Source organism: Carassius carassius, chromosome 28 (genome assembly GCF_963082965.1).
Source record: "Carassius carassius chromosome 28, fCarCar2.1, whole genome shotgun sequence".
Taxonomy (NCBI): Eukaryota; Metazoa; Chordata; class Actinopteri; order Cypriniformes; family Cyprinidae; genus Carassius; species Carassius carassius.
In genome coordinates this window covers 15,226,456-15,250,953 of record NC_081782.1, presented here as the reverse complement: position 1 = coordinate 15,250,953, position 24,498 = coordinate 15,226,456, and the positions used below count along the sequence as shown (strand labels likewise).

Below are 24,498 nucleotides of genomic sequence, written 5' to 3'. Positions count from 1 at the left end.
TTCAAAACCATGATTAATGTGTTTTAAAACTATACTTAATTAGATTTTATGTAAAAAGTGCAGATGTGGAGACCTTCTGATAAGTAAATAAGAGATAAAAAATAAGAGAAATTAGAGGTCTAATGTCATTTGAGTTTCCCAATCCATCCACCCGCTTATAATGAATGTTGTTGTTTCAGCAAAGTGCTGGCAAGCCTACATCATCCAATTAATTACATTCTTGATTAACTTTTTTTTGGATTTATTTGGAAAACACTGGCATATCATCTAATTGATGCCTGAAGATTCACCTTTTGGAAAAAGAGGATGTTGTGGTAGGTAAAAATATGGCATTCAACCATAATTTCTAAAATCTTTTTGGCAGCACAACTTGATTGCTGAATGTAAGCCTTGCCCAAGTAAACACAACCGCACACAGAACTGATGGGAGCCTCTGCATTGTCTCAGATGACACACTGCCAACATAAAACTAGCTAAATGCTTCCAGACCACAGCTGTAAGGTTTTTTTCTCGGTTGTATCTATTGTTACGATCTCAGTCCAGAATACCAGTTAGGTAAAATGTGTGCGGTAGCCTTTATGATGGCCAAGTATGTGTGTGGCAGACTTTATAAGCAATGAATCGTATTTATGGTTCAATAAGAATTACAGGCTTGTGCCATACAAAAATGAGTAATCTTATGCAGAAGGGAGAGGCTTTGGTTTGATGTCAGACATGAGGAAAGTTGTTTAAGGTCATCAGTTTGAGTCTGAAACCTCACTTTCTCTCTCCTTCCCCTTTCTACATAAGCACCATTGTGTTTGTGCATGATAAAATCAGGAGGAAGGAATGTTTGGGGCTGATTCAAAAATGTAAATAGCATTTTATTTTACAGAGATGTGTTACATGTTGACTTGGAGAAACATGCTTTGTGCGTCTAGAACATTAATTTGTTGTGCAAGAACATGTTTAAGACTGATAAGCTGTAAATACCGCTTTGTGTGTGAAATATTTTGACAGCTTCACACGCTGTAGCTCTGAAGGGAGTAAATGGATGCTTTGTTATTTGACGGCATTAATTGCGAGTTGTGGTGCGATTTATTTTCCTGCAGTCCTGTGCGTGCTCACCTTTGTGCTGAGTGGGTTGTTCTGTTTTATTAGACAGGCTGTGTCCACAGCTATTTGGATTCAAGCCCTAGGAGACACCGTCTAGGTCTGTAATATCACAAAGGAGCATGATGAAGTGTTTTGGTGCGAATCAGTGACACACAGAAGGTCTCTTGGATGCATTTATCATCTGAACATTTTCACTCCGCCGTTGAAGAAAAAAATTGCACAGCTGCTGATAGTCTCAACTGGAATGGCTTTGAGGTTAAACCCAATCAGCAATCGTTTCCATGTTTGGTGATTGAGTCTGTCTTGGGAAAGAGGTCATGATTGGTATGACCAGCCCTCCTCGGTCAGTCTTCTGAAAGAACATATCTATTCATTTTAGGTTAGTGTTTGTGACAGTGTTATATTTATAAATATTTAGAATTACATTGTAAAAAAATATTTTCGAAATTGTAAATTAAGCAAAGATAGATTGCATTATTGATACTGGTTAATGGTCACATGACATGCAGGTTAAATTAATAAACTATTTCTTTTTTTTAGTAAGAGATACATTTTTTTTGATGTTGTTTTAAAATTATTTGTTTTAATTAGAATTTGTTATTATTTATTAGCTTTTCATTAAACTCAAAACCCCGGTTTTATTCATTTATTTATTTTTTGTGAAACCTTGATGTAATGTAATGTTTATTTTACTATTTGTATTTTTATATAAATTACAATTTTGTCCTATTTAAATCAATGTGATAAATGAGTTAGGTCGAAAGTAATCTAAAAGTAATCAAAAGTCCGATTAGTCTGATTATGCTGCATAAAATGTGTAATTTAATGGATTATATTACTAACTACAATTTTTGTAATGGAATTTGGAATCAGTGACAGGCTACAATTTGTATAGCTCTGGATGTATCTAACTATCTGTATGTATGTATCTATCACAGACTTCACTGAGAAGTGTCATTTGACTTGTCATTTGTTTTTGAGATGACGGTTCATAACATGAGCTGAAAGAGATGTTAAAGAAACATAAAAACGTTCACTTTCCACTCTGCTCAAATTTTAATGTTGATATGACATCATTAAGTGAAATGACTTCCCTGAGAATATTCCAGATTTAGAGTAATCTAATTTATAGAGGATCTGGCTTTTTAGTAGGCAGCATATCAGACACCAAAAATAGCTACTTGAGTCAAGTCTGGTAAAAAGTAGGCTGTAGAAATATCTGCTTATGGATGAACATCTTGAGGGTGGAGATCTGGACTGAACAACACAGAAGATAATTGGCATAGGCCTTGTAGAGCTCTGGGTGGCCACTGACTGTAGGCTTCCCAACAGCTGCCCTTACAAAAGAAGGCTTTCGGGATTATGGGTGGACAAATAGGAGATGTGAAACATTAGAGCCCACCAAAGATGCCTGTTATAACATTTCGAACATTGGGCTAAATGTTTTTAAAGCAATAGTCCAGGTTTATTTCAAATCAACTTTTGTTGACAGCATTTGTGGTATAATGTAGAACTAATTTCCACTTGTCCATCCTCTTATTTATTCAGTTTTTTTTTAAAGCAAACATCTGGGTTACAGTAAAGCATTTACAATGGGGTAAAATCCCATCATTTTTCCATTCTAGAGATGGGACTCGAACTCAGGATGCCCAAAGTGCAATAGCACTGACAAATGGGACAGATCTGTACATCTTAAAATTCTTACGGTTTCTATATTCCAGCCCAAAAATGTGAACAATGTGTGATGCCATGTGTGAAAATGTGTACTAACATTTTTGGTGTAAAGTAATAACCAGTCAAATGACTTTGTTGCAAAGAAAACATAACGGCTACTACATAAGTTTAAACAATGTAACAATGTAATAAAAATTCTGTTATTAATGACTCACCCCTCATGTCGTTCCAAACCCATAGGATCTTCATTCATCTTCAGAACACAAATTAAGATATTTTTGATGAAATCCGAGAGCTTTCTGACCCTCCATAAACAGTAACACAACTACCAGGTTCAAACGTAGTGAGGACATCGTTAAAATAGTACATGGGACATCAGCAGTTCAGAATATTTTTTGTGCACAAAGAAAACAAAAGTAATAAAACAATTTCCTCTCTTCCATGTCACTCTTTGACGCGCCTTCATGAGAGTACCACAAGGTGTTTCGGTTTTCATCAAAAATATGTTAATTTGTGTTCCGAAGATGAACGAAGGTCTTACTGCTTTGGAACGATATGAGGGTGAGTAATTAATGAGCCAATTTTTGTTTTTGTGTTAAATCATCCTTTTAATGTAATTGCTTTTATAAAATTATAAGCTTTACCTTTTTTTAATGCTTCAAAAATTGGCCCCATTCACTTCTTCGTAAAGCCAAAGTATTTTACGAAAATGATGTCTAGCATTTGATAGGTGCAGGCCATATGCACACTAGAAAATGTTAATTGTGGGCTTAAGTGCTTCACTGTGACCACTGTGACCTTTTAAAAGAGGTGCACAGATTTATTTGTCATTTTTATTTATTTTTTTGTTGTAATGACTATTACACCCAAAATTCTGCCAGTTAATTTAACCCAGAATATCCCACAACGTGTTTTAATAATGTCCAGTCATGCTGTTTAGTTGGTAAAAATGTGCTTTTTCCTTAAATGCTTAAAACATTTCAGGCATCTATTTACAAGGAAGGAAAATGAAGGGACTCAAACAATGTTACTGCCACCAGCTGCAGGAACAGATCGCCAGCCATGCAGCACCTCCCAGTTCCTGTTTGCCTCAGTAACAGGTGTGAAGCCGTCGCCTGCATTTCAAAGAGACTTGTGGTATATAGCGATCAAAACCAGAGCCACAGACAGAACGCTGCTTTCACGCTGAGCCATCACGTCCAGTTCAGAGATGGACAGAGACAGGATGTAGGCCCTCTGTTTACTTTCACAAAAGGCTCCAGCCATTTCCTGTGGGTTATTTTGTTACTGAAAGCAATAGTCTTGGGTTCAATGGTTTGCAGTTCAGCTGATCGTCACTCATTTCAGTTGACCTGTCCCCTCAGAAACAATAAAATTATGTGTCTTCACTTGGCGGACACCACAAAGCAAATTATAACTTGTTTTGAAGGTGATACTTATACAAGTGAAATGAATGAGGAGTGCTGTTTTATGCTTCACAATGAGGTTTTTGTGGATGTATCTTGAGTACCATAAATGTACAAAAATAAGCCTTTGGTTTGTATTTCACCTAGACAATCAAATGGCATAATCCTCAGTTTGGTCAAATTCTTCATGAAAACAAAGTCATTTTTTAGTCATCAAGTGTAATTGGTTTGAACTTATACTGTCACATTTAATAAAATTTGACAGATTACAGTAGACTTTGAACTGTAAACCCAGTTAAGACTACTAATCTTTGATTCACTTACAAGTTGATTAATTGTGGAAACAAAATTATGAGATTTAAGTTGAAAGTCAAGTCAATCTCAACATGCAATTGTCACATGAATAAAAAATGTAAACTTTGGCTAAGTGACGTTATATTTAAGAAGTTGAAAATAAAAAGAAGTAGCAGCAGTAATCATACAGGATCCTGTTTCTACCTCAGTGAAATTTAAGTTGTGAGTTTATATTTCGTAATTGCAACATCTCACAACTGCCACTTTGTCTCACATTCGCGACTTCATTTCTAACAGCTGTGACATTATATTTCACACTTGCAACTATAATCACATTTGTGATTATTTCTCAGGACCAGCTTAAACCAGCTCAAACCAGCAGCCATGCTTCAAAACATACCTAACCAGCATATGATGGTTTTTCACAATTGCAACTTTATTTTTCAGAAATATGACTTTATGTCTCACAATTGTTACTTGATGTGTAACAATATACACAATATACTTTATACTTGACAGTGTTCCTGTGGCTGAAGTGGTAGAGCATTGCATTAGCAGCGCAAGGTTGTGGGTTTGATTCCCAGGGAACACGTTAGGTAAATACTATTAGACTGAATGCATTGTAAGTCTTACAGTTGTAGCTATGTCTCACAATTGTTATATTTCATAATTACAACTATTTCTTCTCAATTATAACTTTGTCTCACAACTGTGATATTATATTTCATAATTGCAAACATTTTTCATAATTGTGACAGTTTCTTGTTCAACTGCTTACACACATTTTCAAAACTTTGCCTCTTTTTCTCAAAACTTTGCACACAAATCCAAGAATTGCACACACAGAATACAAAATGCTTCTTGCAAAATGAAGCACTGCATTTAAAATATCACAAACATCACATCTCAAAAGCAAATATTTGCAAACACATTTGTCATAATATTAATTCCTGCTAGATTTTTGTGCATTACATATAGAATTGTAGGTTGTGTTTTGCAAAAAGTGTTTTCAAAGGCCCGAGAATTAGTGTATAGTTTTGCAGATTTGGTCTGTGGTTCTGGTGTGAGAAGTAAAAATTTTGTGTGTAAGCAGTTAAAAAAAAATTTCATAATTGCTGTATCGTAGTATTGTATAATTGGAATTATTTCTCACAATTGCAACTTCATTTCTCAGAATTGTGACTATATCTCACAGCTGTTACTTTATTAGTTATGGCTTTATATCTCAAAACTGTGACTATATCTCAATTGTAAATGTATTTTTTATTTTTATTCCTTGTACTTCCTTGTATCTTAACAGCGGCTTTTAACTTTATATCCCACATTTGCAACCTTCTCTCCTAATTGTGACCTTTTATTTGACAAAAAAATAACTTGCTTAGCTTTTTTATTTTTTGTACTACTCTGAGGCAGACAGGCTTCCACATGATTAGAAAAAATGACTTCAAATTTGTACAACATACCTTCCATAACGCCACGGATTAACAGGTTCTGTTATAGCTTTGTTGTTGCTCCGCCATTCTAAAATGACAAACATGAGTGAAACAAATTACATACATTTTCTAATGCTTAAAACCTCCTGTTTTAACCTAGAGAGGCTTATAATTGGCCTTCGCCGACAGCTCTGAAAGCATGTGCACTCCCATTCACCCTCCCACTGTGTATATATGAATCATGGATCATTTGTGCAAGCCTGCGGCTTCTTTATGGTGACCCCACCAGGCTCCAATTGACTCATTCTTAAAGGTGACTGTGATCCCTGCCAACTTTGCCATCATTGGCTACCTTTCAGATTGTTTCCCATGAACACACATGCAAGACAGTGATTAGTCAAAATTTGGTCATTAAATGCTCATGCTGAAGTGTGGCGTGGTGGTAACCGGCTGAAAGCTGCCGCTAAGTGACTGTTTCCAATCATTGTGGTTTTAATGGCGTCTCAGGATAATCAACAGCTCCAGGTCAGAGCCAGTGACCAGGCTGCTGGAATTAGAGAAATATGAGCCTGTGTTTTCTAGTCACGCTCCCCCACTTTAGCTCCTCTCCATGCCAGTGGCAATGCGGGTAGATATCTGTCAATATCTGTTTTTTATATCTAGGTCATAGGGATGTGTGTGGCTTTGGATGGGAGCACAGCCTGGGTTTTCTCTAGTAAAATGCTTTCAGCTGTGGTGAGTTTGTTCACCTCTTTACGCATGGATCTTGCACACTACACTAGATCGTTGGATAACGACTCCCTGTGCTTCCACCATTCAACCTGATGTTTTTTGCATCAACGGTGATCTGTCTCTTGAATTTAGGTCTGCGGTGTTTTCAGTCCAAGAATGCAGAGGAGACAGATGGGAACAGCTTCCTGGTATTTAATCTCTCCATGTTGGAGGCCTGTGAAATATATCTAACAACCCCAAGTAGAGCATCACTGTTTAGGCCATCTTCAGAATAGGGGAGCTATGTTATAAAACTACTGTTTGGCATTCAGCCAGGGACTTCTGCTGAAATGCTGATTCCTTTAATGCGTCTGCTGTTTATTTGTCAAAAGTTTTTCATGCTTTCTGTCAAAAACACCTTCGGTTTTTGGTTTCCTGTTTTAGTATAGAGTTCCCTGGTGGCCTTAGGGGACCTTTGTCATGGGACCTGCTTGAAACCTTTATCCTTTAAGATATTATGTACAGTAAAGTGTATAGGGGATTCTGAGGCTTTGAGTAATTTTTTTTTTACTTCAGTGTATATTTTTCTGGCTAAAGTACTGTGTAACTACATATCTTAAAGGGACAGTTCACCCAAAAATGAAAATTTATCATTTATGATCATGTTGTTTCAAAGCTATATGACTTTCCCTTTCTGCGGAAAACAAAAGATATTTAAGAAATGTTTTAGAGTTCTTTTTTCTTTGTACATTATGAATCAGTATTCTCCAAACACTTACAGAGTCACACAGATTTGAAACATGAGGGGGAGAGGAATTACGACAAAATGATTATATTTATGAACTATAGCTTGACTACACAACATATTGAACATTATTTTGCACAAAAAAAGAAAAAGTTATCTAACACATGGATGTGCAGCTTTTGATGACAACATTCAGCTTGGTGTAACAACGGGAAGCTGCTGATTTAAGAAACATATATATTTAAAATAAATAAGCCATCTGCAACAAAATATCTGTATTATAGCATATAATTGGTTTTGAGCAAACTGTACATGATTATGACAAGTAAAACTGCAAAAAATGGAAAAGGTGACTTACAAAAAACCCAACCTGCAATTTCTGAAAAACAAATTTGTTCTGAGAACACAAAGTTTAGTCTGGCCTTATCATATGCCATGTGGTGTGGTTTTATTGTGTTCCTAATTACAACAACATGATATTATGTTGTTAAAGAAGTATAAATGTCATAATTTAAGACAGCTGTAAAAATGTTTTAGGAAACCAACATAAACAAATAGTGCTAAAGAAAGCAATATTTTATGCAATTGGACTTTAGGATTCAAAACCTTATAGTTACTGTGATACAGCTCTTGTGACAATATACTTTTCATCACTATTAGATTACTTGTATATGGATGGAATACACAGTGTCCTGTTTTAGATAATAGACTGGATAGCTGTGAATCTTCCTCAGTAATGGTGTCTCTGCCTATGACTGGGAGTAATTCCACTACATTCTTCTGTTATTGCACAGCCTGTTTACACCGAGACAATTAAACTACAACTGAAGACAAGAATTCCTAACATTGTGTTTAAAAAGCCTCATTCAGACAATGCTCATGGCATTTTTCCTTATCTGTGCAAAATAAACCCATTCTCCATGTGGAAGGTCACGCACCTTGAAACTCTTCAGAACCAACAGTTTGTTTGTCTAGAAGTAAAATGTAATCTTGGTTTTCCATCTCCTCCTTTCAGTCTTCACTATTGTAAATATTTTGTGCTAAGTTTACCTTCCTTACAAATTCAACGAGTGAGTTTATGTTTTTATGGTTATCTTAGCAATTTAACTGAATTACATTTTATTAATGAGATGCCAGGGCCTTTTCATTATCTAATCGTTCCTTTTATTAGAGATGATAACATTGTAGTGCAGTAACTAAGTGTAAAAAAAGTTAATTTTAGATTGTCTGAAAAGGATTTCATAAAAAAAAATAACATGATTTGGGTATAATGGATAAATGTTTCTAAACAAACTGAAGCCATTTTTGTTCTAAATACATTTTTATGGTTAAAAGTTAGTCTTTTATGTTTAAAAGTCTAGTTTCTTCCAAAATATTTGCTTGATTAAAGGGTGAGGTGATCTCAGAGAAGCATGACAAACTGTTACGGTGATGATATAAGACATTACTTGCACTGACATGCCTGAGTATTCCTCATAAATGTAACATAGCTTTATTATTCAAGCTGAATGCATGGTGTGTTGGAGTCTTTTCAGTTTCTAGGATGTTATTTCGATGACATCTTGCTATACAGGCTTCGTCATTTGATGAGAAACCACACCAACATACTATATAAGGAAGGGAAATTTTAACAGAAAATGTGAGCTGTGTTTATATATATATATATATATATATATATTTTTTTTTTCTTTTTTTTTTTCTTTTTTTTTATTGTTTGACAGTGAAAGCTGTGCGTAATATATAACACACATGCACGCATACATATATCCATTTATTGAAAAATAAAAACTCCCCAGAAAAAAAAATTGTACTTCTATTAAGGAAGAAAAAGGGCAGGTGCTCTGTGTGCTTATGTGTGCACGTGTGAAAAGATGTCTAATGGTGAGATTAAATTGATGTAGGCTAATATATATATATATATATATATATATATATATATATATATATATATATATATATATAGCTATGCACTGAGTAAGAAGTGAGACAACTAGCCCCAGTCTCCCCTACAGTATTGGGGTCTCTATAATTACCTTTAACGCGTTTTAATTGCTCTACAATGTTGATAAACTAGCGCTGTTCACAGAGACCCCCTCCTAACATAAACGGAGCTTTGCTGATCTCTGCACTCATCCGTCGTAACTGTACTTTTGAGGTGAATGGTCATATTCCCTGAAGCAAAATGATGAATGAGGACAGCAGCAGTAAAGGAGTTAACGCTGACAGGAAGTTCAAGCAGTCCGTGTCCACGGGGGGCACGTCAATACTCCTCTCTCACTCGCGCTCACTTACTTTCAAGGCACATGTAGCCTCCAAACTCACTTCACTTTTTCTCCACTAGCATTTTCTTCACATGTTCCAATGAATACATTTCCCACACAGTCTGTAGAGTGAGTGAGGGTAACGGAGATTAGAAACCAAAAGGAAGATGTTTCAGTTGAGTTTTTGACGCCAGCGTTTCTTTCAGCGTTCTTTCGCACGCACGGAGCGACTGTAGCGAGTGACGCGCGACTGTTAGCCTACTCATATATGGGACAGTGAATCCAGAGAGGATGACACCTCATACTCACCGGCGAGACTCTCAAGAAAGTTGGAAACTGAACGCTGGAGCATCCAGCGTTGCTTAGTACATCACAACACGGGAAGCCAAGTCTCCAGAAGCGCTGTTTAGTCAAAGCAAGCAGGAATACTCACTGATGCGCACGAGCTGGGAAAACTGCTGATCCTCTTTATCAAAAAGTGGGATATTAGGATTGGAAACTGAGTACGTACATTGGCTGCGTTACTTTTGATGTCTCCGATCAGCACAGCTGTAAAGGTAGGCTATATATGTCACAGTTTTCAATGCGATTTTCTCAGGATCAGAGATAAGGGAAATATGGTTATTTGCGAACCATCTTAAATGTAGCCTATGTCAGCATTAACACTTTACAGAGTTTACCTATATTTAGCTAGTTAAAAAAAATACAATTTCTTAGCTTCTTATAACTGGCACATAAATTGATTAGTTAATTAAGCAAAGGGACTGATATAATACACACACAGTACCTAATGGTGTATTCATATGTGTGTAAGCCAAGACGTGTGTGGGTGTCTGTCATCATCATCATCATCATCATCATCACTGTCATCATCATGTCTTGAACCTGTAAACTCATTCTTGTTTAGTAGCTACAACAAATCCTCCTTTTGTCTAGTAATAATTCTTAATTATGTTTTCATAAAATATGCAGTATGCTTTTATATCACTGTAGCCTGCGATAAAAAAAGAGAGGCTTAAATCAACCTAAGATGGTTAGCTGGTCTTAACTGGTCTTCCAGGCTAAATAAGGTTGTCTGTTGCCTGGTGTTTAGAGGGATTTTTTTGTTTGTTGCTCTTTTATCTAGTTAGAGCAGCAAAACCAACAAAAAACACTTGATTGTTAGACCAAATCTGAAAAAAAAAACATCTTAAACCAGCAAAGACCAGCAAACCAGTTTGAGCTACCCTTACGAAAAAGAAGTTTATTCAAGTGTGCTATTAGTATACTTCTTTTAAACTAAAAATAGGAAAGTATACTTTTAGTTTACTTTTTATGTACTTCTCAGAAATGGGCTTTATGTACTCCTCCGAAATGTACTTCAAATGACATTTAACTTTACTTGACTTATACTTAAAGGAAGTCTAACTATATTTGAGCTATACTCCTAGAATCCGTGTTTTCATTATTATACAGTAGAGGGCCCTAGTACATATCTTCTGTACAGAATTTCCAAAAAAACACAAGTGAAGAAGAAAAAAAAAATATGAACACATGTAATCTAACACGATCATCGGACATGAAACAGCATCAAAACTGTAACGTTATGGAATAAAATGTTGACCGATGAAAATGTAATATTTACAGTCAAGCTCTGAGGTGTTGATTGACTTCATCTACGTTTTGTTTATCATTCTGAATCCAATTCATAGTCTTTTTTCAGCTTTTTGTTAAAAAATTTTTTTCATTATTTTTTTATGAAACTTACCCACATTAAAGTAGAATGAAATAAAAAAGAATGCATGAAGCTAGAATAAAATGTTTTTGTTTACAGATACCCTTTTCTTTCTTTGGATGTTTGTATGTTCAGATATTCATACAACAAAATATATACAAATTAAAACCCAAAAAGGGACATAGTAGTATACTTAAAGTATGATGTAAAGTTCACTTAAAGAAAACTTATGAGTATACTTGTAGTATAAAACTACTAAACTAGTACTTTACTGAGACTATACTTCAAAGTATAAAAAGTATATAATTAGTAAACTAGTGTAGTATAAGTATACTAGTTTTAGTATAATTGCAGTACAAACTACACACATAGAGGTAAACTAGTTGTGTACTCAAAGTTTGCTACTGTTATACTTAAAGTATAATTAAAATATTTATATTTTATATATATTTTAAAGTATATACTATACTTTTATATACTAGAAAGTGGGCCAATTTAGAGTACTGAAAGTACACTTACAAGTATACTACTACAACACTGATATTCGTATAGTTGCTACATAAAGTATACTTACAAATATACTTGAACTTTACTTAAGTATACTTAATAAAATAAACTTGAAGTATACTACTTTTTGGTAAGGGTGGATTAAGGTGATTTTTCAGCAGGGTTCTAACGTAAACTTTGTCACTGGTTTAGGTTGGTTTAAGATTGTTTTCCAACTTTGCAAGTGTCCAAATCCTTCCTAAAACCATCAAACCAGACTTATTAGCCACCTTTGGCTGATTTGAGATGGAATACACTCATTTCTTAAGATATGTATTACCTCAGTCTTAGCTCATAGGCAGCAGTGGAAAACGCGTCAGCATGGGATTGCTTTCAAGCATCAGATCTTTTGTCAGACATTTAAAGTCCAAGCTTTCTCAACCTCTCTTATAGCCCCCCTCTTGCTCAACAAACACTATTTTCTTTAGCAGCTGGAATGCTGACTATTTGGGTGAACAAATAAAACATCCCAACGAATCCCGTCTGGTCTCAATTTACTCACTCGTTAGTTCAGCAGGGAATACAAACTCACAAGTGGGAATCTGTGTGTGCAAATATTGCCATTTTAACCCCGAAATATGTCATTTTTCTATTCAATGGCTTCAATTTGGATCAATGAAATCATGTGATTGATTGGACAAAAACGTATGTAATGCATCCAAGGCTATTCTGAATTTCATTATAGTGTTGTTTTGTGAGTTCATGCTGATGTGCTTTATGACCTAAACACACACCACACAGTTTGTCTTTGTCATTTTGTCTGTCAGTAGACCAGTGGGGTCTAAATTTCCTTTTAAAATGTCAACACACATGGATTTGAGCTCTGTAAACGCTCCACAAAACGCTCACACTTCATTGTTTTTCCAGCTTATTATGTTATTTTGAAAACTGCAGTATATCTCAGGGCAAAACAATATCTTAAATGACGCCCATTTGGGTCTTTAGGGGGGAAAAGGGTATGTATTGTTTGGTCATTTTCATCATATCAAAGAGAAGAATAGGCTTCAGGATTGGTCATGGAATCTGAACTGAGGGGCAGGAAGTCAGCCAAACCCTCCCTCTGGATTTTTGGACCTTTGAATGTGAAGGTTAACATGCAAAGCTCTGTTTGCTTTGAAAACCAACATCCCCTTTTCACCAATACACTTTTTCACTTGGAAAACTGTCTTGCTAATGCCGGCCTGCTGCTTAGTTTACCATGAATTTAGGAGACAAACCCCCTCCTCTTAAGAGCTCGGAGGGAATACGCCAAATCCCCATTTCCTCCCAGTGCACCCCAGCTACAAGAATTTGGGTTGATGAGCTTCCCAGCTCCATGCTCCATGTCCCTTATGGAGAGATGCAGTACAACCTGCATCTGAGGTGTAAAGAGCAGCTCAAATTCTGTGTATTGTCTTTCATAATGCCATTATTTTTTGCTTTTGCTTTAATGCTTACTTTTGAGTTCTTTTCTGATCACCTTCTGGTTCATCTTATACCGACCTACAGGCAGAAACTAAAATCAGCTAAACCTGTATTAAGGACTGTAAAAAGATGGACTAATGAAGCAGAGCAGGATTTACAATCTTGTTTTGACCTCACTGATTGGAGTGTTTTTGAAGCTGCTGCCACCGATCTGGACGAACTCACAGAGACCGTAACATCATATATCAGTTTCTGTGAGGATATGTGTATTCCTACCAAGACTCAACTAAATTACAACAATGACAAACCGTGGTTCACTGCAAAACTCAGACAGCTCCGTCAGGCCAAAGAAGATGCTTACCGGAAGGGGGACAATGTCTTGTATAAACAGGCTAAATACACACTGGAAAAGGAGATCAGAGTGGCAAAGAGGAATTATTCTGAAAAAATAAGGACTCAGTTCACTTCGAACGACTCAGCATCAGTGTGGAAAAGTCTAAAGAAGATCACCAATTACAAGACACCACCCCCCAGCACTGTGGAAAATCAACGACTGGCAGACGATCTGAACGAGTTTTACTGCAGGTTTGAAAGAACACCCATCACCTGCCCTGAACACCTCTCCACACAACCGTTCACACCAATAACAACTCCTGCAACCAACCCTGAATGCCTCTCCAAACAACCGTTCACACCATTAACAGCTCCTGCAACCCATCCTGAACACCTCTCCAATCAAGCACTCTCACCATTCACACCTCCTGCATCCCCCCTCTCCCCCACACCTGCAATACAGATCAGCGAGGATGCAGTGCGCCAGGTCTTCCGGAAGCAGAAAAGGAAAAAAGCACCAGGCCCAGATTGTGTTACACCAGCCTGTCTGAAATCCTGTGCTGACCAGCTGGCCCCCATCTTCACAAAGATCTTCAACAGATCGCTGGAGCTGTGCGAAGTCCCTTCATGCTTCAAACGCTCCACCATCATCCCCATCCCAAAGAAATCCAAAATTACAGGACTAAATGACTACAGGCCTGTGGCTCTAACGTCTGTAGTCATGAAGTCATTTAAAAAACTGGTGCTGGCCCACCTGAAGGACATCACTGGACCCTTGCTAGATCCTCTTCAGTTTGCCTACAGAGCAAACAGGTCTGTGGACGATGCAGTAAACATTGGACTGCATTATGTTCTGCAACACCTAGACAGACCGGGGACCTATGTGAGGATCCTGTTTGTTGGTTTCAGCTTGGCTTTTAATACGATCATGCCAAACCTCCTCCTGCCCAAACTAACTCAGCTCTCCGTGCCCACCTCCGTCTGTCAGTGGATCAACAGCTTCCTGACAGACAGGCAGCAGCTAGTGAGGCTGGGAAGATACACATCCAGCACCCGTACAATCAGCACCGGAGCTCCCCAGGGCTGTGTTCTCTCCCCACTGCTCTTCTCCCTGTACACTAATGACTGCACATCTAAGGACCCCTCTGTCAAGCTCCTGAAGTTTGCAGATGACACCACACTCATCGGCCTCATTCAGGATGGTGACGAGTCTGGTTACAGACAGGAGGTTAAAGAGCTGGCTGTCTGGTGCACTCTCAACAACCTGGAGCTTAACACGCTCAAAACAGTGGAGATGACTGTGGACTTCAGGAGAAACCCCCCTGCACTCCCCGCACTCACCATCATGAACAGCACTGTGACTGCAGTGGAGTCATTCAGGTTCCTGGGCACCACTATCTCTCAGGACCTGAAGTGGGACATTCACATTGACTCCATTGTGAAGAAGGCCCAGCAGAGGTTGTACTTCCTTCGCCAGCTGAGGAAGTTTAACCTGCCACAGGATCTGCTGAAACAGTTCTACTCCACCATCATCGAATCCATCCTCTGCACTTCAGTAACTGTCTGGTTCAGCTCAGCTTCTAAATCGGACCTCAGAAGACTACAGAGGGTAGTCCGGACTGCTGAGCGAATCATCGGTTCAACCCTCCCTTCTATTCAAGAACTGTACTTATCCAGAGTGAGCAAAAGGGCTGTTAAAATCACTCTGGACTCCTCACATCCAGCACACTCCCTCTTTGAACTGTTGCCATCTGGTCGACGCTACAGAGCACTGAGCGCCAGAACGACCAGACACAGGAACAGTTTCTTCCCTCAGGCAATCCATCTTATGAACAGCTGATACACACTGAACACACTGAACACACTACACTTTATATTTATATACACATACACTTAATTTATCTAACACACATACTTAGTATACACTTAAATTTTGCACATAATATACATGTACATACATAACTGCATTTTTGTAATATACCTGCCTACAATTGTCAATTTGTATATTGTCATTCCTTGTCTACTTATTTGTATTTTTTGTATTTTTATATTCTTTTATTATGTGTTTTATGTTCTGTCGCTGTCATTCTGTTGTACTGTGGAGCTTCTGTCACGAAAACAAATTCCTCGTATGTGTAAACATACCTGGCAATAAAAGCTCATTCTGATTCTGATTCTGATTTATTGGCATTCATGGTTCCATTATATACTTTTAACATCCATAGAACCCATTACGTTGCACTAAAGGTTTTGATAAAGGTTTTATAAATTATTAAAGGGATAGTTCACCCAAAAATTTTAATTCTGTCACTAATTACTCACCCGTATGTCTTTCCAAACCCATAAGACCTATGTTCTTCTTCGGAACACAAATATTTTTGATGAAATCCGAGAGCTTTCATACCCTGCATAGACAGCAACAAACTGACACATTTAAGGCCCAGAAAGGTAGTAAGGACATCATTAAAATAGTCCATGTGACATGAGTTGTTCAATTTGTTTGCATATTGTAAATAAAAAAAGGTCTGCAAATTGGTGATTCTTGGTACAACACACACTCACACCCCAAACCTTCTTATTAATAAATCACTTAGTTACTTTAGTTATTTGGTTACTTATTACAAACAAATGCTTTTAAAAATAAACAATTGCTTCAAAATATTGTATGGCGTATAGGTGTGTGTAATTAACGTTGAAGAGCAAAACATCCACGTATCACCAATTTATATTTCCCACAGACCTTTTTTACTCATGAATTTAAAAACCTTATGTTATCTAATGTACAATGTTTTTATTAAAATATCCAAAAAAACACTAGAAAAGTATTATATGTTTTGCTGACTTGTGTATGTTTTGAAGAAAGATTAAATCCAGAGAAATAATGAAATTTTAACTAGTGACACGGACTGTGTCCATAGTGTCATTGTGTCGCCTGCCAATGACTTCGTAACCCCTTGACTTTACCCTTTGTTTCGTTTTGTAGAAAATATGGAAACACCAAAGTCGCTTGAATATGTTGTGCATTTTAATAGAGCCATGTGTCACGCTCGTTCAGTGGCCTCGTTTAGCTTTGACTGCTTTCAGCCTCACCCTGCTTCATTAATAAATCATTAACTCATCCGTGAACATGATTTCCCATCGGATTGCATCCACTGTGGGGATGAAGACAACAACTCCCATGATTCCACACTCAGTCAAACTACACCTTTGTTTCTTTGTTTTGTTTTGAATACGCAACCTCTTGCGGCAAAAAATGTTCCTTTAAGGGAACCCATGGCAAATATAGCCTTCCGGAATTTGACTTCAAGGCTGCACCACTTTTTTTAGAAAATTTGATTAATTTTGCAGTTTCTTTTCATCTCGAATGCAAATGTTCTCAGATTTTCCCAGATAAGAGCATCTGTTCAGCAGATGTCGAGGTTTTGATGGAGGTAGAAATGCAAACACAGACCGAATCCCCCCCAACTCCGACCTCCGAAGCAGTCCCTCAGCAGCCAAGAGCCTGACTTTACACCCATCTCCCCCAAACAGTGGCATTTCCGACACTGGTGGAGGAGAAAAGAGTTGGAAGTGGTTCAAAGAGTTGATGGGTTTGGGAGGGGACGAGCTTGTTGACGGTGGAGTTTGCTGACTCGATCTCAAGGAGTCTTGTGTTTGCAGTGGTGACGGAGCGGGTGCATTTGAGAGGGCTTCCAAGTGCAGGTGCGTGTAAATGCACAGCTGTGAATACCGTCCTCTGTCTGGTGACTCAAAACCGCACTGTGTCTCTGCCCAACTTGGATGCGTCCTGCATGAGTAATTTGTCCCCACCCTTCTACACCTTTCTACGGCTCTTGATCACCCCAGGTTTCTGTCTGTACCTTTGCTGCATTCTATTATCCAGGTCAAAGATCACGACTTTTCTGCGTCATTCCTTCTGTCTACACTTTGCCCTGCCTGGATCATTATCCATTTGTCTTTTTTTATCTCTTATCGTTGATCTCCAGAAACATTCCTGTTTGTAATATATAACTGTTTAACTCTCCAGGCTTGGTACACTATGTATGACATAGTGCTTGCTTTTCCTGGCTGCTAAAAGGTCCATTTGCCCCACTTTTCCCACTGTTTATAAATTCATGGGGCTGTATGCTAGTTTGTCACCTTGAACTTTATGGACAGACACTTATTATTTTATAGACACCATTTGCAGCACAGCTTTCCTTCTATAATTAGTTGCACACACAAAGACAAAGGGAAATTCCCTGGTGGAGCAGGCAAGAACTCAGGGCTACAGGCCCTTTTTTATAGCCCCACTCTTCACTACACCCGATGACACGTTTATGAAGCCTCAGGAACTAGGATGTTTCAGCCCTCTCGGCCAAAACTCTTTCCCCTCACTTTATGTTCTCTGGGGAATGATTTCTTTTCTGTGCGATCATGACATATTTCTGAAAAACCATGAAAATGGGTGTTTTGAAATATGTAAACTGCTTTATATTGGTCATTGTGAGGTCACTGGCCTTGTTTTGTCGTGTGAATGGCAGGGAAGCTCTGCTCTCGCTGGCCAGTTGATGATGGCCAAATTTGGATGATTTGGATGAAATTTTGGATGGACTGCATTACTGATGCACAGCTGTTTTACTGTGCGCTAATGGGTCATTTCAAAATGTAGGCCAATTTCCCAAAGCTTCAAAATCTGTGCATGAAATGTGTTGAACATTGAGCTCAGTGTGAACAATCTGATTTTTTTTTTTTGAAGGGACACGTTATAAACCTAATCAGCTTTGCTGGTGAATATAATTTATATAAACTGATAAATTTATATTTTTGGACTAATTGTTACTAGTAGTACTAGAACATCTTTTATTTACTAGTTGTAACTGATTGGCAAAGAGGCAGACATTTTTCTTGTTTTTATATGTTTTGTGAGCACATTCTAATTTATGGATTAAAAATGTATTTTAAACATATGTTGTTGTTTTTTGGTGGTGGGTAGCAGGAAGAAAGTCAAATGTTAGGTTGATACAACTGTATTGATATCAAGAAAGTCTCACTGGTAGAATTAATTTAGAATTTTAGTTTTTTATTACAGATTTTTTTAATTACTATTTGTTACCTACAAAGGCAAAACACAGGGATTATGACAACACTGAAAGTGCCCAAAATGGCTTTAAGTTCATTCATAATTCAATAATTGATTGTTTTAATATCAATTTCACACTAAATTTAAATGTAGCGGAATCATCTGTCCCAGATCATAGACATTATTCAATCCATAACTTAATTTTGACTAAATTTGTAGTTGCTGCATTTTGGCTTTGTCCAGAATCCACTCCTGATGTGACCATTTGGCAAAAGATTGGTCTTAAAATCACTTATGTATGTAACTAGCTACAATTGTTCTGTTGTCACTCAAACAAAACAAAACTCTTGAAATATTGAAATATGATGATTTTTCCCCACCAAAAAAAAATCATGGGTGGGTATGATTCCTAAAAGCAGAAGTGACATGTCCATGTCTTCCATTATAATTGTTTTTCCATTTCAATCCAATTATGATTTGCTCTGAGAAACAGTTGTGTCATTACCATATTTTACAACCCCCACTTAATATTGTCTAAGAAGATACAATATTGAACAAAGGCTTGAAACAAAAGGTGATTGAAGCTCCTGTGATTGAGGACCACATACAGCGTGGCCTGCATTATTGCCCCTCCCTCCTCACTGCCCCCACACTTTCATGCCCACTACATTTCCTCTCCAGTGCATGTGTAAATATGGGAGACCACCCCAACCGCGTATTATCCATTGTGTTTGTGAAGGCTTTGTTGTCTAACCGAACAAGGAAAAGGCTAAAAAAAAAAAAAAAAAAGAGGTGGCGCTGGTGGTGGGCAGACATGTCGGAGGGGTGGATGGCAGTGCTGTGGTCCAGCTCCAGAGGGAAATGTGAAGGTCAGCTAAAAAAGAAACAATAACCTTCAAAATTCTCGGTGTAAGACAATAGAGCAGCAGGGCTAGGACTGACAATAGTCACGCTTCTGTTTATTTACGTGTTTGGGTGCATCAGCATTGACCTTACTTTGTGAACAGGTCAGCTGTTGAACATCAAAACACATCTTCACCCCTCCACACACTCACATGCACCTCTGTTTATGTGTGTTGGCCAGTTTAAGATAGATAGACGTCGCATTGGGTGTAAGTGTGTTTACAGTAGTGGGATCTGTTTGCAGCATGAAATCATCTGTTGATAATTCTTTACAGTTCAGTGTCAAAAGTAATAGTTTCTAATGCTTTTTTATACTTTAGTTAAAACCAGAAGCTTTGCTTCTGCTTTGTGTTTTTGGTTGCAAAATAACTATGAAGAAAATGAAGAAAATAAAAAAGTAAAAATAAAAGTTCTTTGTTGGCATCTGTGGTTCCAAAAAGAACCTTTAGCTACCATGAAACCTTTCCTTTCACAAAAGGTTCTTAACATTATTAAAAAGTTCTTTAGACTAAGACAATGTATTCTTTTAAGAGCTATTCTCTGGGGAAACTAAAATGTTTCTTCTATGACATGGCTTCCCAAAATTTTTGTGAGCTGAATCCCTTACACTTGAAAATATTTACTTGAAGTACCCCATAAGATTTTAAGCTAATATTTTAAGTTTGACATGTTTGCATCTTCATGGTTCTGTGATGGTCACAGGACATATAAGTAAATATATTTAAATAAATAATCATTTTTATATATAAGTCTTTTATTTTGTTTAAATGTGCCATAGAATGCATTGGTACAATATTTTATACTGTTCTCTGATCTCCCCAGTGTGTATGCGAAGTTTTATCTCAAAATACCCCACAGATAGTTTTTATAGCCTCTTGAAATTGCCACTTTTAGGGTATTAGCCAAAATGCTGTATGTCCCCTTTACATGAAAATGAGCTAGTGCTCCCTCCTCCCTTCCAGTGTTGCCAAGTGGGCTACTTTAACACTGTTGACGCGGGTCGCTTTTTATGTCCGCGGGAGGATTTTGTTTGCGAAAACCCTTCCCAGACGAGTGCGGAGCTTCAAGAGCTCATGCTCGCGGGCATACCGGTGTTACAGTAAATGTGTTACTGACCTCACACATTGCTTCCAAATGCAATTTTTAACTACCACATTCCTATTCACAATCTTTCTGGTAGCACGTGAAGACAGCATTAGTGACATTAGCCTTACAGAGAGCCAAGGAGCTCTCTTGGAAAACAAAATATGAGGCGTGATGCTTACTTAGTCTGGAGTCTGGACGTTTGCACAAGAAGCGTTGGTATCGATACATCTTTCAGAAGTAATATTTGCACAGCTCCAGCTCTGACCTGAGCCTCGTTTTTTTGAGGCAGTCGAGTCTGGTGTAAAATGTTAGCACAAGTGTATAGGACTTTTTCTGTTTTTTTTTTTTTTTTCTGAACATTTCGGGAACATGTACTCAGCGGTTTATGGAGACTCCTATGTTCGTTTTCCCCCAACACACAACACTTTTAATGGCTCTTTGGTGTTGACATTGTACCTACTAGCTACAGAAAGAGAACAGTAATGGAGGACTGCAGCTTCTCACTCAGGGCTGTGTATATGCTAAAAGGGCAAAGAGCATCACAAATGGGCGGGACTTTCACCGACTGTGTCATCATAGTCTGGAACAGCTCGTGTGGAGAGACTGTTTATGATATTTTTAATTATAAAACAATGAGTGAGTGGATTTTTGTTTTCATACACTATGGCCACACAACTGTGTTCAAAACACCTTATAAAAGTGATTTTTGCATGCTATGACACCTTTAAAGGGCTGCATGACTTGTCCAAAAAATTCAGTTTTTATTTTGGCAGAATAGTGGTAAAATGCTGTAAACTTTCTAAATGTTAGAAATTAGACCAGTGTTTATGTGGTTAAATTAAGTAAACCAAATGCACAATGCATTCCCAAATGCATGTTAACCTTGCAGAGGTGGAATTTGTGAGAAGCAGCATTTAGCCTACTATGAACAACATTGCTCTGAAAACTTTATTATAAGCGTCACGTGTAAATGAACACAGTGACATTCTTCACTCTGAAGCACGCAATGCAACAGAGTATATACTTATTAAATTAAATTGCATGATGTATTGCAATTTTAGTTTTATTACTATTAATTGTGCAGCCCATTTGTTTATTTTAATATGACATTTGATTTAATGAAATATTAGCATTTCATTATTTTTTCACCAAGGAATAAAAAAAAAAAACTGAGGCCTTTTGTCTCACTGTTCAGATTTTTTTTCTCGCAGTTCTAAATTTACATCTCAAAATTCAGATTTCAGATTTTTTAATTTTTTATTATGAGTTTACATTTTGGAATTTTTTTTCCCCAACATGAAATAAAAATGTATAGTTTCTGTATTTCTGTCTCAAAATTCCGCATTTTTTTTGCAATTCTAAAAACTCAAATTGTTAGATATAAACTACAAATTTTGAAATATAAATTTTATACTCACATTTTTCTTAAATATGAACACCCTGCATTGTATGGCTTGTCTGCCCCTTTTGGAACTTTTATATTTAAAGGTTCTGCTGTGTTTTGTCAGTGACTGAGTCTTGTATATTACAATACCAGAAACCGTGAACTTCTTCACACTTACATATAATTGTCATCCAGCTCTTCTACCCTTTAGACACGCAAAAGAAAACTCCCCAAAACACACACATGTGCAGGCAAGAACAGGCACACAGCTGTCCAGCTGTGCTCTCATGTAATAGGACTCTGTCAGCAGGTAGTTTTGTCTCTATGACTGTCAGACTGGAGCATACGGATGCACCTGGAATGATGCCACAAGAGATGCAACTGTAATGAAAATTACAGGGTGGAAAAAGGCCTCCTGCTCGATATTTTTCATTATGACAAAGTTGCAATTTTGCTTGAGGAGCACGTCAGGGTGTTTGGAAGACGTATGGAGACTGGTTGCTCTGCATTAGGGAGAGTAGAGTCTCGCTAACCTCATTCTAACCTCTGCGCTGGCTAACCAGATGTTGGCTCTCATCCACTCGGCCTCAAAAATACTTGCTGTCCCCCCCAACCCCTCCGACGGAAACATTTATTCGCTATTAAAATCTGTTGTCGTTAAGCGAGTTAATTTTTACCACAATTCAATTTCTGGAATTCGGGAATTTCACAGCAAACAAGCTCTGGAGCCAAAAAAGTGCATGGGGTTTTAACCGCAAATGCTTGTAGTGTTCTACAACCTTCATTCTTGTAGTTACAGGAAGTGAGATGCCTTTAATGAGGCAGAGCTGGAAATGGGCCCTAAAGGACCCGGGGGACTGCAGTGAGAAACACTCTGAAGGACAGTGCATGGAAAAGAGCCAGGGTCCTTTTTAATTTAGTCTGGTTATGAGACATCCAAAACAGATCATTACGCTTGGCTCGGAGCATTTCACTCCAACTGAAGTATGGACACAAACAGAGCTGCCTAAATAACAGGAGCTATATACTGTAACACTCTAAGCAGTTGTCAATTAGTGGATTGTGGCACAAAATTTGGTTGCATGTCTATTCTATATCAAAACAATGCTTAATATAAATGATAAAATGCAACTAGCCATATAAATTATATATCTGTATCTTATCAGTTATAAGAAACTTTTTGCAGTTTTTGTTAATTTACCTGTATCATTCGATATTGGATATTCAAATGTTACAATGTAATCATCAATTGTTGAGAATTATTACACCATTGAATCAATAATGTAATCACGCTGTACCTTTTACTTGCCTGAATGCATTCTTTTTATTTACATATTTGGAAAGATATATATATATTTAGAGCTGAAACAACGAATCGATTTAATCGATTAAAATCGATTATTAAAATAGTTGTAAACTAATTTAGTCATCGATTCGTTGCTAAATAACTTTTATTTGCCGTAAGCGGCTCATTTCGTGCATATTTCAAATCTGCGGTGACCAAAGTGTGGCAGTAATGAGCCACCGGAGGTTTTACTCAGCCAGTACAACAGGAGAAGTAGCGAATAGCCAATAGCTGGCCTTGTTTTATGTCACGTGCTTCCCGAGCAGCGTCTCTGCAGCCATAGACATCATATGATGTCTATATGTCTGCAGCATTCAGCGTGATGTGGGAGTACTTTACATTGAGACTTTAAAAAAGAAGAGTAACCTGTAAACTCTGCTCTACTGCACTGTTTAAGGGGACGTTCACATATCGCGTCTTTTGCGCGCTCAAGTTCGTTATTTCCAACACCGCACCGCATCGAGTTAAAAACATTTAAACTTTTCAGAATGCCGCAACCGCACCGCGGGTCATGTGACAAGAACTAACCAATCAGCTTCATCCTTTCCCGTAACAACGTTAAAAGCTCAGTCAAGATGAAAGGAACAGCTGATCATAGTTGTATATGGATTTCCATTTTGAAATAAACTTAGTAGCAGAGCTACTGCAAGCGATTTATTTGAGCTGCAAATCCATTTATCCTTTGCTGAAATTTCCGCGTCTTCAAGGAGAGAGCACGTCATGGTTGCTTAGCAAAGGCAGACGCCTCAGGGGCGCTTCTGTGCGAGCGCTTTGGAAAGAAGGAGAAAGCGGTGCGCCTAGTGTTTTCCACGCATTTTTAGGCGCGATTTGTGAACGGCCCCTAAGACTTTCATTTGTGCAGATTCTCCAGTACAATATTGTTTGCAAATGTTTAGTCGTAAAAGCTGATAACATTGCTTTTTAAAAGTTAACATTTAAAGCTTTACAAACATGTTCTGTGATCAGTTTGTCGTTTACCAGTTCAAAATTCAGTCGTGCAGCCTAATTATGACTGAATGAGAGAGGTAAATGTAGATATTTGAAATGCACTTTTTTTCTAAGTATTCACTGCTCTTTTTCACACAGCAGGTTTTTTGTGTGT

General features: G+C 37.5%; 1 protein-coding gene across 1 annotated transcript in view; it reads left to right on the top strand.

Moving 5' to 3' along the window:
• The first annotated feature begins 9,620 nt into the window (after positions 1–9,620).
• Positions 9,621–24,498, top strand: part of LOC132107614 (pleckstrin homology domain-containing family G member 2-like) — a 39,874-nt gene continuing 24,996 nt past the window's right edge. Inside the window, exon 1 of the mRNA XM_059513713.1 lies at positions 9,621–10,176. The gene's annotated coding sequence lies outside the window, so the exon portion shown is untranslated. The remainder of the gene's footprint in view (positions 10,177–24,498) is intronic.